This window comes from Ranitomeya imitator, chromosome 4, assembly GCF_032444005.1.
Source record: "Ranitomeya imitator isolate aRanImi1 chromosome 4, aRanImi1.pri, whole genome shotgun sequence".
In the NCBI taxonomy this organism is placed as follows: Eukaryota; Metazoa; Chordata; class Amphibia; order Anura; family Dendrobatidae; genus Ranitomeya; species Ranitomeya imitator.
Genome location: NC_091285.1, coordinates 549,546,531 through 549,562,138, shown reverse-complemented (window position 1 = coordinate 549,562,138; position 15,608 = coordinate 549,546,531). Strand labels below are relative to the sequence as shown.

At 47.0% G+C, this 15,608-nt stretch overlaps 1 protein-coding gene across 7 annotated transcripts in view; it reads left to right on the top strand.

Annotated features, from left to right (window-relative positions):
• Window positions 1-15,044: 15,044 nt before the first annotated feature.
• Window positions 15,045-15,608, top strand: part of AKAP13 (A-kinase anchoring protein 13) — a 303,165-nt gene continuing 302,601 nt past the window's right edge. For 6 of the 7 annotated variants that reach the window (XM_069766253.1, XM_069766256.1, XM_069766255.1 and 3 more), the window contains exon 1: window positions 15,063-15,269. The gene's annotated coding sequence lies outside the window, so the exon portion shown is untranslated. Of the gene's footprint in view, window positions 15,270-15,608 lie in introns of all 7 variants that reach the window. The other variant, XM_069766257.1, reaches the window with a different exon arrangement.

Below are 15,608 nucleotides of genomic sequence, written 5' to 3'. Positions count from 1 at the left end.
GAGTCATCTATGTAGTATTATAGCCATCGTGTACTCACTGATTTAAAAAAACAACAACTTATACTCACCTTCTCCATCACCACGTGGCATCCTCCTGTGAAGCAGGCAGGTGACCGCTCATCTGACCGCTCACTTGATCTCGACGTCATCGAAGGTCCTTCACTCTCTGCATTCTTAGGAACGGAGGCAGACGCTTGCAGCGGTGACAGCCAGGGTTCGCCGGAGGGGTGAGTATATCCATATTTTTTTATTTTTATTCCTTATTGTTTACATGAATATGGATCCCAGGGTCTGAAGGAAAGTTTCCTCTCCTTCAGACCCTGGGAACCATCCAGGATACATTCCGATATTTGTGTCCCATTGACTTGCATTGGTATCGGGTATCGGTGATATCCGATATTTTTTGGATATCGGCCGATCCAATCCGATACCGATACTTTTGAATATCGGAAGGTATCGCTCAACACTAATAATGAGATAAAAAAACAAAACTCCAGAATTACATTTTTTTGACAGCTGCAACATTGCAATAAATTGCAATAACAGGTGTTTACAACATCGTTTGTACCACAAAATGGTATAAAAAAAACCCCATCAGATTCTATGGGTCTCCAAAAATGGCAACTTTTTTTTTTCTTACAAACTTTGGATTTTTTTTATCACTTAAATAAAAAAGAGTCAACACATGTTTGGTATCTGCCAACTCGTACTGACCTAGAGAGTTATATTGGCAGGTCAATTTTGGTATTTAATGAACATGGTAAATAAAAAAACAACAAAAACAATTGTGGAATATCAAGTTTTTTTGCAATTTCACCACACTTGTAATTTTTTCCCTGTTTTCTAGTACATTATATGGAAAAACCAATGAGTACAATTAGTCCGGCAAAAAACAAGCCATATTGATGGAAAACTAAAAAAGTTATGGCTCTAGGAAGAAGGAGAGCAAAAAACATAAATGGAAACTAGTCTGGGGGTGATTGGGTTAATAGTATTGGCCTTTTCACACAGGCCAGAGATTTTTGGGGCCCTTTAAGCTCAAGGGCCCGGGTGCGATTGCAACCCCTGCTCCTATTGTAGTTACGCCCCTGTGGACCCTGGTGCCTAGCTATCATGAAGAACTATACATGAAACAGAGAAGGTAGAAATACAGAATATATACAGTTAGGGCCAGAAATATTTGGACAGTGACACAAGTTTTGTTATTTTAGCTGTTTACAAAAACATGTTCAGAAATACAATTATATATATAATATGGGCTGAAAGTGCACACTCCCAGCTGCAATATGATAGTTTCCACATCCAAATCGGAGAAAGGGTTTAGGAATCATAGCTCTGTAATGCATAGCGTCCTCTTTTTCAAGGGACCAAAAGTAATTGGACAATGGACTCTAAGGGCTGCAATTAACTCTGAAGGCGTCTCCCTCGTTAACCTATAATAAATGAAGTAGTTAAAAGGTCAGGGGTGGATTCCAGGTGTGTGGTTTTGCATTTGGAAGCTGTTGCTGTGAGCAGACAACATGCGGTCAAAGGAACTCTCAATTGAGGTGAAGCAGAACATCCTGAGGCTGAAAAAAAAGAAAAAATCCATCAGAGAGATAGCAGACATGCTTGGAGTAGCAAAATCAACAGTTGGGTACATTCTGAGAAAAAAGAATTGACTGGTGAGCTTGGGAACTCAAAAAGGCCTGGGCGTCCACGGATGACAACAGTGGTGGATGATCGCCGCATACTTAATTTGGTGAAGAAGAACCCGTTCACAACATCAACTGAAGTCCAGAACACTCTCAGTGATGTAGGTGTATCTGTCTCTAAGTCAACAGTAAAGAGAAGACTCCATGACAGTAAATACAAAGGGTTCACATCTAGATGCAAACCATTCATCAATACCAAAAATAGACAAGCCAGAGTTAAATTTGCAGAAAAACACCTCAAGAAGCCAGCTCAGTTCTGGAAAAGTATTCTATGGACAGATGAGACAAAGATCAACCTGTACCAGAATGATGGGAAGAAAAAAGTTTGGAGAAGAAAGGGAACGGCACATGATCCAAGGCACACCACATCCTCTGTAAAACATGGTGGAGGCAACGTGATGGCATGGGCATGCATGGCTTTCAATGGCACTGGGTCACTTGTGTTTATTGATGACATAAGAGCAGACAAGAGTAGCCGGATGAATTCTGAAGTGTACCGGGATATACTTTCAGCCCAGATTCAGCCAAATGCTGCAAAGTTGATTGGACGGCGCTTCATAGTACAGATGGACAATGACCCCAAGCATACAGCCAAAGCTACCCAGGAGTTCATGAGTGCCAAAAAGTGGCACATTCTGCAATGGCCAAGTCAATCTCCAGATCTAAACCCAATTGAGCATGCATTTCACTTGCTCAAATTCAGACTTAAGACGGAAAGACCCACAAACAAGCAAGACCTGAAGGCTGCGGCTGTAAAGGCCTGGCAAAGCATTAAGAAGGAGGAAACCCAGCGTTTGGTGATGTCCATGGGTTCCAGACTTAAGGCAGTGATTGCCTCCAAAGGATTTGCAACAAAATATTGAAAATAAAAATATTTTGTTTGGGTTATGTTTATTTGTCCAATTACTTTTGACCTCCTAAAATGTGGAGTGTTTGTAAAGAAATGTGTACAATTCCTACATTTTCTATCAGATATTTTTGTTCAACCCTTCAAATTAAACGTTACAATCTGCACTTGAATTCTGTTGTAGAGGTTTCATTTCAAATCCAATGTGGTGGCATGCAGAGCCCAACTCGCGAAAATTGTGTCACTGTCCAAATATTTCTGGCCCTAACTGTACAAGCTATAGAACAGGGGTCCCCAACCCGTAGCCCGCAAGCCACATGTGGCTCGCCAGCTCCTGACATGTGGCTCGCCGACGGTCACTGAAAAGAAGTCCCCAGGGAGCTGCCCCGCTGGTTGTAGTACCCGCCCGCCATCTGCTCCTACTATGTGGCTCACCGGAAAGGTGTTGCCCCGCCGGCTGTAATACCCGCCCCACCGCGTGTAATACCCGCCCCGCCACCTGCTCCTGCGATGTGGCTCACCGGAAAGGAGCCGCCCGGCCGGCTGTAATACCCACCCCGCTGCCTGTAATACCCGCCCCGCCACCTGCTCCTGCTATGTGGCTCGCCGGAAAGGAACCGCCCGCCCCTTGTAATACCTGCCCCACTCCTGCACAGTGGAGCAGGTCACTGTGATCTATTGAAGTCGCACAAAGTCTCGCAAGACTTCACAAATCTCGCAAGACTTTGGTTACTGCGGTTTCTATAGAGCACAGTGACCCGCGCCACTGCGCAGGTGTGAATGCAGTCACTGATTGCCGAATCCGGATAGAAGGGCAGGCTATTTAAAGTAAAGCACTTAACATAAGTTCATATAAGTGTCCGCACAAGCATTTTAAAGATAACCTGTCACCCCCCATTGCCTATTAAGTTAAAAGAGCCACCTTCAGCAGCACTAAGGTTGCATTCTCTGAAGGTGGCTCTTATGCTTTTTTATCACGAATAATGCACAAATACAAATATAATTGCGCGCCATACCTGTATTGAGTCAGGGAGGTATGTTTTCTTTCCCTGACTCAAGCTCCTCGCTGCCATCCATCATCCCCCTCAGTCCCCCGGGCGCCGCATCCTCTGTCTCCTCACGTCACCGGCGCCTGCGCTGTGCAATCATTTTTCGGGCATGTGCCATGCGCTGCCCTGGAACTTACATCCACTGATGTATGAAGATAAGGCCTGCATGCAGCGGAGGCCCCAGATCCCACCCCGCAGTGGGTTATGATTTATTCACACTGCGGGGCTGGGAATCTGGCGCTTGCGCAGTAAGTCTCTCTGCGGCTGTCCTCATTTCCCTCCTGCGGGGCTGAATCTGTTGCCTGTCTAGTGCGGATCTCTGCGCCTGTAATACGTCGGAAAGAGGCGGAGGGAGATGGGGACAGGCGCAGAGAGACTCGCTGTGCAGGCACCAGATTTCCAGCTCCGCAGTGTGAATAAATCATAACACACTGCAGGGCGGGATCTGGGGCCTCTGCTACACGCAGGCGCGATATCAGTACATCAGTGGATGTAAGTTCCAGGGCAGCGCCGATGGTCCATGCCCGAATAATGATTTACAGGGCAGGCGCCGCTGACGTGAGGAGACACAGAGGCTCCCGGTGGCCAGAGGGGCATGATGGATGGATGCAAGGCGCTTGAGTCGGAGAGAAAACATACCTCCCTGACTCAATACAGGTATGGCGCGAAATTTATAAAAGTCAGTATTTCTGGGGTAATAGGGATAAAAAAACATAACAGCCACCTTCACAGAATGTTAGTTTCCACTTGTTTCTTGTTTTATACTAGTAAATTGGTTTGATTATGACTTTATCTACATTGTGGCTCTCGACCAACTTTCATAGCGGAATGTGGCTCTCAAGGTAAGAAAGGTTGGGGACCCCTGGTATAGAACATGTAGATTAAGCAGCAGTTTTGCCTCCATTAGTCCTGATATTCATGTGATAGCAGAAACATGTTTTGTTACAAATCACACTAGGCTCAGTGCAGTCCTTACTGTGAACATATGGCACTTTTCAATGTAACTAGGTTGATGCTGAAGAGCTATCTCTCCAGATTAGCTGACTGTGTACCTGTATTTATTTTACTAGGGAGAAGAGGATGAAGAGTGGTATAAGCTGCTGGCTGACACCAGACAAGGCTTACAGGTCCTTCTCAAAAAATTAGCATATAGTGTTAAATTTCATTATTTACCATAATGTAATGATTACAATTAAACTTTCATATATTATAGATTCATTATCCACCAACTGAAATTTGTCAGGTCTTTTATTGTTTTAATACTGATGATTTTGGCATACAACTCCTGATAACCCAAAAAACCTGTCTCAATAAATTAGCATATTTCACCCATCCAATCAAATAAAAGTGTTTTTTAATAACAAACAAAAAAACCATCAAATAATAATGTTCAGTTATGCACTCAATACTTGGTCGGGAATCCTTTGGCAGAAATGACTGCTTCAATGCGGCGTGGCATGGAGGCAATCAGCCTGTGACACTGCTGAGATGTTATGGAGGCCCAGGATGCTTCAATAGCGGCCTTAAGCTCATCCAGAGTGTTGGGTCTTGCGTCTCTCAACTTTCTCTTCACAATATCCCACAGATTCTCTATGGGGTTCAGGTCAGGAGAGTTGGCAGGCCAATTGAGCACAGTAATACCATGGTCAGTAAACCATTTACCAGTGGTTTTGGCACTGTGAGCAGGTGCCAGGTCGTGCTGAAAAATGAAATCTTCATCTCCATAAAGCATTTCAGCCGATGGAAGCATGAAGTGCTCCAAAATCTCCTGATAGCTAGCTGCATTGACCCTGCCCTTGATGAAACACAGTGGACCAACACCAGCAGCTGACATGGCACCCCACACCATCACTGACTGTGGGTACTTGACACTGGACTTCAGGCATTTTGGCATTTCCTTCTCCCCAGTCTTCCTCCAGACTCTGGCACCTTGATTTCCGAATGACATGCAAAATTTGCTTTCATCAGAAAAAAGTACTTGGGACCACTTAGCAACAGTCCAGTGCTGCTTCTCTGTAGCCCAGGTCAGGCGCCTCTGCCGCTGTTTATGGTTCAAAAGTGGCTTTACCTGGGGAATGCGGCACCTGTAGCCCATTTCCTGCACACGCCTGTGCACGGTGGCTCTGGATGTTTCCACACCAGACTCAGTCCACTGCTTCCTCAGGTTCCCCAAGGTCTGGAATCGGTCCTTCTCCACAATCTTCCTCAGGGTCCGGTCTCCTCTTCTCGTTGTACAGCGTTTTCTGCCACATTGTTTCCTTCCAACAGACTTACCATTGAGGTGCCTTGATACAGCACTCTGGGAACAGCCTATTTGTTGAGAAATTTCTTTCTGGGTCTTACCCTCTTGCTTGAGGGTGTCAATGATGGCCTTCTTGACATCTGTCAGGTCGCTAGTCTTACCCATGATGGGGGTTTTGAGTAATGAACCAGGCAGGGAGTTTATAAAAGCCTCAGGTATCTTTTGCATGTGTTTAGAGTTAATTAGTTGATTCAGAAGATTAGGGTAATAGGTCGTTTAGAGAACCTTTTCTTGATATGCTAATTTATTGAGACAGGTTTTTTGGGTTATCAGGAGTTGTATGCCAAAATCATCAGTATTAAAACAATAAAAGACCTGACAAATTTCAGTTGGTGGATAATGAATCTATAATATATGAAAGTTTAATTGTAATCATTACATTATGGTAAATAATGAAATTTAACACTATATGCTAATTTTTTGAGAAGGACCTGTATTTCCAGAGGGAACAAAGGATCAGACATGCTGAAATCTAACATGTCCAATGTTTGTTTTCCCATGGTTGTCAGACGATCCTACTAAAATCACCAGGTTCAGCCAACATTTATCTAAGGTCATGGCCACCTATACCAGCAGAGTATCTGTTATTATACTAGATTGTAAGCTCTTTAGAGCAATTCAGCCATCGCTGCAGTAGACAATTCACCGAGGGAAAACAAAACTTGAAAAATTAATAAAATACAACTTTTATTTACTTACCGCATAAGCCGAGATTTTCTGCTCATTTTTTTAGACTAAAAGTGCCCCTCTTGGCTTATACTCGAGTCATTTTCACAGGGGGTCGGCGGGGGAGGGGGAGCGGCGGCTGTCACATCATACTCACCTGCTTCCGGCACGGTCCCTGCATCTCAGATTGTCTCTGACGCGGGCAGCTTGTTCCTGTGTTCAGCGGTCACATGGTACCGCTCATTAAAGTAATGAATATGGACTCGACTCCACTTCCATAGAGGTGGAGCACATATTTATTACTTTAATGAGCGGTACCATGTGACCGCTGAACACAGGAACAAGCTGCCGGCGCCAGAGACCATCGCATCGGAGAAGCAGGGACCGCGTTAGAAGGGGTGAGTATGACGGGGGAGGGTGAGCATTGCAATATTCACCTGTCCCCGTTCCACTGCCGAGCTCCGTCTTCTGTGTTTAGTACATGCCGTCTGCCTGAACAGTCACTGCAGACAGTCGGAAGACACAGCGGCGCGCGGCAGTGGAACGGGGACAGGTGAATATCGCAAGTGCCGGGAGCCTGAGCGACAAGAGGTGAGTATGTCATTATTTTTTTTTATCGCAGCAGCATATGGGGCATAATATGCTATGGAGCATCTTATGGGCCCATCAACCTTTTTGCAACATTATATGGGGCATAATATTCTATGGAGCATCCAATGGGGCCATCAACCTTTGTGCAGCATTATATGGGTCATAATATTCTATGGAGCATCTTATGGGGCCATCAACCTTTATGGAGCAGCATATGGGGCATATTATTCGATGGAGCATCTTGGATCGCCCCCAGACACAGGGCCACGCTCTTCGGTACCGGGCCTCTCTGTTTCGGTTCTGAGGCTGTCACGGTGGCTAGACCCGGTCCGCGACCCTGCTAAGGGGCGTCCAATAAAGGTGGTACAGTCTGTCAGGGATTCGTGACGCCACCTGTGGTGTTCGGTCAGGGTGATCGACGCTGCTGTGGGGTCCGCTGGGGTGATGGAATGGCAGCTGGATGGTATACCTTCCCACAGGTGAAGTATGTCCCCAGGGCTTCCCAGTGGTGTAGGTGGCGATGGTGTGAGGTGCAGGCAATAACGAGGACACAAGGTTGCAGTCTCTTTACCTCTTTACTGAAGACTTCAGGATCCTCAATCCAGAGCACGTTTAACAGGGCTTTCAGAGACAGGCCGGTCTGATGGGCACTTCCAGAGTTTCCCTCGCAGATGGAAATCGTTGCCCACCACTAGCGCATTTGTGTGTTGTAGTCCTACCCTGCTGAGCATTCGGTATAGTCCTCACAACTGCTGTTCTCGTTCGTTCGTTCTCTACAGCTCTCTCTCTCTTTAGTTCCAGATGTTACTAGTTTCTTGTCCCCCAGTATGTTTTGGCTTGGACGCACCCGTATGACGGGAAGGCTTGGAGGTCTTCCGAGACCCTAGAGACGCCCCTCTCCCAATGTCTTCTTAGGAAATTTAAGGTAGACAGCCAACCTATAATTAACTGTCCTGCGGAGTTTGAAGTAAGGCCTGAAGTCAGTTACTCCCGCGGTGTTCCGGCCTCAGTAGGATGTTGCCTCGGTCTCACGGCACGACTCCTACTGGTACTCCTTTTTGCTTGATCTCGTTTACACTGTTCCACAATATCCTTCCCTTCTTATCTCTTTCTTAGGATGCCGCCGCAGGAGGTGCAGGCGCGGCTCCGTTCTGTTCTGTTCGCTAGGCACCTGCCAGGTTCCCACGCCTGACAGGGACCCCCCTGTGTCTTCTCCCCGCAACACCCCCTGCCACGGGATGTTGCCTGAATCCAACCCAATCAGCTTCTGACTAACTTCCTCCCCAGCCCCTAGTTTTACCAGTGTGAGGAGTGGCCCAATAAATAAAGCCTTTTTCTCCCCCTAGTGGCCGGAGTGTGAAGTGTAATGTGTTCTGGTGATACCTGGTCAGGAGAATTCCTTCAGTGCCATCAGACGTACCATCACTTCCCTTAGTGGCAGAGTGTCATACTGCAACGACCAGATCTCTGGGGCGCTGCAATCTCATGGGGCCATCAACCTTTGTGCAGCATTATATGGGGCATAATATTCTATGGAGCATCTTATGGGGCCATCAACCTTTATGGAGCAGCATATGGGGCATATTATTCGATGGATCATCTTATGGGGCCATCGACCTTTGTGCAGCATTATATGTGGCATAATATTCTGTGGAGCATCTTATAGGGCCATCATTAATCTTTTATGCAGCATTATATGGGGCATATTTTAATATGGAGCATCTTATGGGGCCCAACATGAACTTTATGGAGCATTATATGAGGCTCCAGATTCAATATGGATATTCAAAAACACAACCTACTGATGTCTCAATTAATTTTACTTTTACTGGTATCTATTTTTATTTTTGAAATTTACCAGTGGCTGCTGCAGTTCCCACCCTAGGCTTATACTCAAGTCAATAAGTTTTCCCAGTTCTTTGTGGCAAAATTAGGGATTTCGGCTTATTCTCGGGTCGGCTTATACTCGAGTATATACAGTAATTAAAAGGTGAAATAACCACATACCACCACCAAAGTATCATATAGACCAGTGATTTTTAACCTTTTTTGAGCCGCGGCACACTTTTTATACTTAAAAAATCCCGAGGCACACCACCAACCAAAATGGCACAAAATGGTGCGTCCAGGTTTGAGATGAAAGTCTGCAGTCATTCTATGTGACTGCAGGCTTCTGAATTCTCACAGCGCAAGCACTGCACACTTTCAGGATTCTCTCTTGCCGGTGGCCAGAGTGGACGGTCATGACAGCACAAGTAATGTGATTTGGATACTTCTGGCCACATTCTAACTAGACGTGTCCGGCCTCAGTCAATTCATTTTCATTGAATGAGGCCACACATGTCTAGTCAGCACGTGACCGCATGTATGTAAATCACCAACATCAGAGAATTATGATAGCAGTGTGCACTGTGAGAATTCAGAAGTCTGCAGTCACATAGTATGACTGCAGACTCATCACAACCTTGGACATCCCCTTTAATGTTCCTAACAAATAAAAATGAGAATTAGTATCACAAAAAAAACACATTTACATCCAGGTACCTGATAGATGACGTTGTTTGTGGAGTCGCCTCTTTCTTTTCATCTTCACCTTGTCCAGATGCCATGAGGACTCTTCTCATCCACCGGCAGAGCTCGTTTCTGCAGACTTCCATCTTCTCCTGTCTTCTGCAGCACATCCCGACACAACACCCTTAAAGATAGCAGTGTTATTATAATGCTCCGGAATAACAATATCTGCCCTAGGCTGAGCCCCTGAGTAAATAATTGCCCCTCACTTTATTCCCAGCACATAATATGACCCTCACTGTCCCTCTTATGGTACATGCCATCCACACTACCCTCTCTCTCTTTTCCATACTTCACACTGCCTTCTCATACGGTGTCCCTCATAGAGAGCCCAGTCTCTCTACTGTGCCCCTTCATTACACTCCTCCTACTTGGAATACTGTCTCCTCCTGGCTGTTACCCTCACACTACTCAGTATCTATTCTGTGTCCACTCACACTTTCATCCCCCCATACTGTCTGCACACATTTCTAATAGCCTCCTCCTGTACATCTCCCCCTGCTAACATACCCCTTTGCTCTCTCCATATTTCCTCCTCACACATTCCCCCGACTCCCCATACTGTCCTCACACATCCCATCACCGTTGCTCCCAGTACTGTCAGCACACATTTTTCCCCTCGCCACTGTGTCCACCCCCATCTCCCCACTCACCCCCACAGAATATATCCACTCCCCTTCCGATAGAATAAATCCATCCCCTTCCACAGAATAAATGCACCCTGCCCCACACATGCTAAATAAATTCCAGCCCCCCCCCACGTACACACTGAATAAATCCCCCCCACACACTGAATAAATCCCCCCCCACACTGAATAAATCCCCACACACACTGAATAAATCCCCCCCACACACTGAATAAATCCCCCCCACACACTGAATAAATCCCCCCACACACTGAATAAATCCCCCCCACACACTGAATAAATCCCCCCCACACACTGAATAAATCCCCCCCCACACTGAATAAATCCCCCCCACACACTGAATAAATCCCCCCCACACACTGAATAAATCCCCCCACTCACTGAATAAATCCCCCCCACACACTGAATAAATCCCCCCACACACTGAATAAATCCCCCCCACACACTGAATAAATCCCCCCAAACACACTGAATAAATCCCCCCAAACACACTGAATAAATCCCCCCATACTTAATAAATCCCCCCACACACTTAATAAATCCCCCCCAAACACACTGAATAAATCCCCCCAAACACACTGAATAAATCCCCCCACACACTGAATAAATCCCCCCACACACACTGAATAAATCCCCCCACACACTGAATAAATCCCCCCCACACACTGAATAAATCCCCCCACACTGAATAAATCCCCCCACACACTGAATAAATCCCCCCACACACTGAATAAATCCCCCCCACACACTGAATAAATCCCCCCACTCACTGAATAAATCCCCCCACACACTGAATAAATCCCCCCACACACTGAATAAATCCCCCCCACACACTGAATAAATCCCCCCAAACACACTGAATAAATCCCCCCCAAACACACTGAATAAATCCCCCCACACTTAATAAATCCCCCCACACACTTAATAAATCCCCCCCAAACACACTGAATAAATCCCCCCCCACACACTGAATAAATCCCCCCAAACACACTGAATAAATCCCCCCCCACACACTGAATAAATCCCCCCCCACACACTGAATAAATCCCCCCCACACACTGAATAAATCCCCCCACACACTTAATAAATCCCCCCACACACTTAATAAATCCCCCCACATACTAGCCATAAACCCACCCCACGCTGAATAAATCCCCCCCACACACTGAATAAATCCCCCCAAACACACTGAATAAATCCCCCCCACACACTGAATAAATCCCCCCCCACACACTGAATAAATCCCCCCCACACACTGAATAAATCCCCCCCACACACTGAATAAATCCCCCCACACACTTAATAAATCCCCCCACATACTAGCCATAAACCCACCCCACGCTGAATCTTCGGTGTCTTCAGCTCCACAGCACAGGAGCACTTACCACCAAGTGTCTTCTGTCTCCTGCGCGTGGGATAGTGACGTCAGCAGCGTGATCACATGACTTGATCACGCTGCTGGCGTCGCTCTGACCCAGCGGTCAGAGCCTCAATTGTACTCGCAGCTGGTAGATGTCTGCGAGTACAATTGATCTCCGGGAGCCGGCGCGCTGCAGCTTCTCTGTGCCGGCTGTCAGCTTGACAGTCGGCACAGAGAACAGCTGACTCCCGTTCCCCGCGGCACACCCGACCATGTGTCGCGGCACACTGGTTGAAAAACACTGATATAGACACTTATAGAAAATACCTAGGGAGGTGCCTATCCCTATGATATACTGAATTTACCCTACCTAGCAGCGGAGGTTGGCACCCTAGATCCTGCGCACTAACGACCCCGCTCGTTGTCGGCTCACCCTTCTGGCCCTGTCGACCCTGATAGATCTGGGGAGAAGGAAAAATACACAAAGATAGATGAGAATGTCAGAATTTTGTGTCTACATATATAATACTTTGATGGTGGTGTTTATTTCACCTTTTAATGAAGTAAATAAAAGTTGTATTTTAATATTTTTTAAAGTTGGGTTTTCCCTCAGTGAATTGTTTATTTCAATATATTCCTAAATATTTTACTTTTCTCTGTGAAATTTTAAATATCGCTGCAGTAGACTATAGGCCAGTAATCGCTTGCCTCTGAGCAATCATTACTATTATTTCTGCACTACTGTAAAAAATAAAGGATTAACTGTAAACGGCTAAAGGATTGATTGTTGATCAAGATGGATGATACCTGTAACATGTCAGCAAATGACTTCCATCATTCCTCAGGCACAACCACTGATCATACAGCAGGTCATCCACTAATCAGCAGATAGAAGTAACGTAACTCACTAATAGGCCAAGTCACACGACCGTATTTTCAGTGAAAAACCGGAGAGCACATGGACCACTTATATTCACTGTAGCAGCGCAGATGAGTGTTTTTTTTCACAGACAAAATATGCGTGTGAAAAAAAAACCGCAGCACGAACTAACTTCGGATGAGACTCACCCATTAAAGTCTATGGGTGCACACAAAAATCCACAGTATAGCATTCATTTTTTTATGGATACATTGTAATACAAGAAACTGTAATTGGCCTTGTGAATGATTAATAGCTGCTGCTGTAAAAAATGGATTTCATATGGATGACAAATGAGTTTTCTGGACAAAACTCTCCCGATTTGTACACACTCGTGTAAACCTGGCCATGTGGTGTATTTCAGTTTTTGGATACAATGTCCATTTTTCCACCATTATGTGACAATAACAATGAAGCGCTTCCGGCAAGGGCATGACCCCCTGTCTAACAATCACAGGGGTAACTCTACTGCTATCCCCAAGTCAGACAAAAAGTGGAAGGTGAGAAGTACAGTGCACTTGGAGCCATCCCACTTGGTCGATTAGGGAGCAGTCACACAGCCGTATAACTTTGGATGGAGATTAGGCTACGTTCACATTAGCGTTGCGCCGCCGTGCGTCGGCGACGCAACGCGCGACGCACGCTAAAATCGGACGCACAGAAAATGCTACATGTAGCGTTTTCTTGCGTCCGACGCTAGCGTCGGAAACGACGCACGTGGCGAAAAACGCCACCAAAACGACGCACGCGTCCCCTATGTTAAACATAGGGGCGCGTCGCCGCTGCGTCGCCGGCGCAACAGCGACGCACATTGGCGGAACGCCAATGTGAACGTAGCCTAAGACTACAGAACTCAGACTGGCCGCGGCTCCCCCAACCCGAGTGTGACAGCTGCACAGAAGTATATGAAGCTGTCCGCTTGGGTGGGGATAGCCGCCGGCCAGTCCATGCATTGCATGGGGGCGTCAATGACTTCTGATACCTGCTAATCTCTTGAGGGAACAAAGGCTTGGGTATTGTGAAGTCCAACATTCCCCATCACTCCTTCTCCAACTATTTTGCTCCCAGGGGAAATTCGGAAGCCCCTCTCCATCCTGGCTTCAGAAGCAGGACATCTATTTCTATTAGACTACAAGCTCGTTGAAGCAGGATTTATTTTGTTATATTAGATTGTTAGCTCTTGTAAGCAGGAGTAAAAAAAACATTGAATATGCTGCAAAATGCAGCTGGATAGATTTGATTAATCAGGCCGCCATAGATGGGGTCATGTAGGATTTTTACCTCCCTGATATAATATTTCAGAACCTTTATTCGCCTTCTTTTGGAATTTTGGCTTTGATAGCTCTGAAGTCGGGACATGAGAGCAATGGTCACCGACGCACTGGTGTAGTGGAGAATGAGCGCAGCAAGCTTGGGGTGTTCACCCGGTCTGGCCGGAGAGTCACTGTGATGAATCAAGTACCAATGATAGGTTCTGCCCGGTTCTGCCCAGTGCTGCTGGTTCTCATACCGTATGGTCAGAAGTTGTGGGATACTCGTCTTAATCATTGAATTTAGGTTTTTCAGTTGGTTCCATTGCCAAAGGTGCACTGTATAGTTTGGTGGAGGAAGGATAATGCTATGGGGAATATTCTGGACATCTGTGTTTCCAGCTTCGTGTTGAAGGCCCTTCTTCGGTACCCCGTGGCTTTGTCCAGGGCCCCATGCAAGGTCCATAAAGGCATGTTGGGTGGGATTGGTGAGGAAGAACGTGACCGGTCGCACAGACCTCAACAAACACCTTTTGGGATGACCCCGGATGGAGATTGTGAGGGGGTGCGCTCCTCCAGGTCCAGAGCCTGACCCCACAAATGGACGCATTGGTAAAATACCCACGGACCCTGCAAACGCATGTAGAACGGTGCATTTCGTAACCACTTTTTGGTTTCTTGTCTTCCTTTTCCCATTTCAGTGGTTTTTTCATTCTTGACTGCCATAATATTCACATTTCACACTTAATAAAATATTCCTCAGGTTTTAATGGCGGAGCAGATGCTGCCTCTATCAGAGTCGCGTCTCTGACAACGGAGGGCCTGATCCACTAGGTGACAGCAGCCCAACATTGTTCCACAGGCCCAACTGTCCTGACCGAGCACCGGTACAGCGGCCAGTGATGCTGCACCGAGCGCTGCTGAGCACCGGGCATCGCCCTCAGCGCGTCTCCTCCCTGCGCTGCCCCTCTCTCCACCCTCTCATGTTCTAGTACATCTATACACGACTTCTTAATTAAACCGACAAAGATTAGAAACTCTGCCAAAACTTCCTGAGAAGTTAATCTGCCGCCAACATGACTGACAGGGCCGGCGGCCAATCACCGCGCGGAGAGCGGCAGGGTCAGGGAGGCTTGTAGTAGCCGCACATGCGCAGTGGGGGCGCTGTGCTGTCCGGGACAGCGGTGGGAGCGGAAAGTGATACAGTGCAGCAAGTGGTGCAGTGTCCATTGTGTGCTGCCTCTCCGCGGATACCGGAGCTCCCACCGGCCGCCAGCGAGCGGGGACTGTGCAGCATGTGCCGCCGTGAGCTGTGAGGAGCCCTCCGGGAATGCCAGGCTCCCTGGTCACACTTGTTGCTGGATAAGCTGGAGGTAAGCGGACGGTGGGGGATGGTGGTCTGTAGCGTCTGCTGCTCATGGTGGAGGCGGTCAGCTCGTCACCCTATGCATGGGGCTCACCCTATACATGGGGGGCTCACCCTATACATGGGGGCTCACCCTATACATGGGGGGGCTCACCCTATACATGGGGGCTCACCCTATACATGGGGGCTCACCCTATACATGGGGGCTCACCCTATACATGGGGGCTCACCCTATACATGGGGGCTCACCCTATACATGGGGGCTCACCCTATACATGGGGGCTCACCCTATACATGGGGGCTCACCCTATACATGGGGGCTCACCCTATACATGGGGGCTCACCC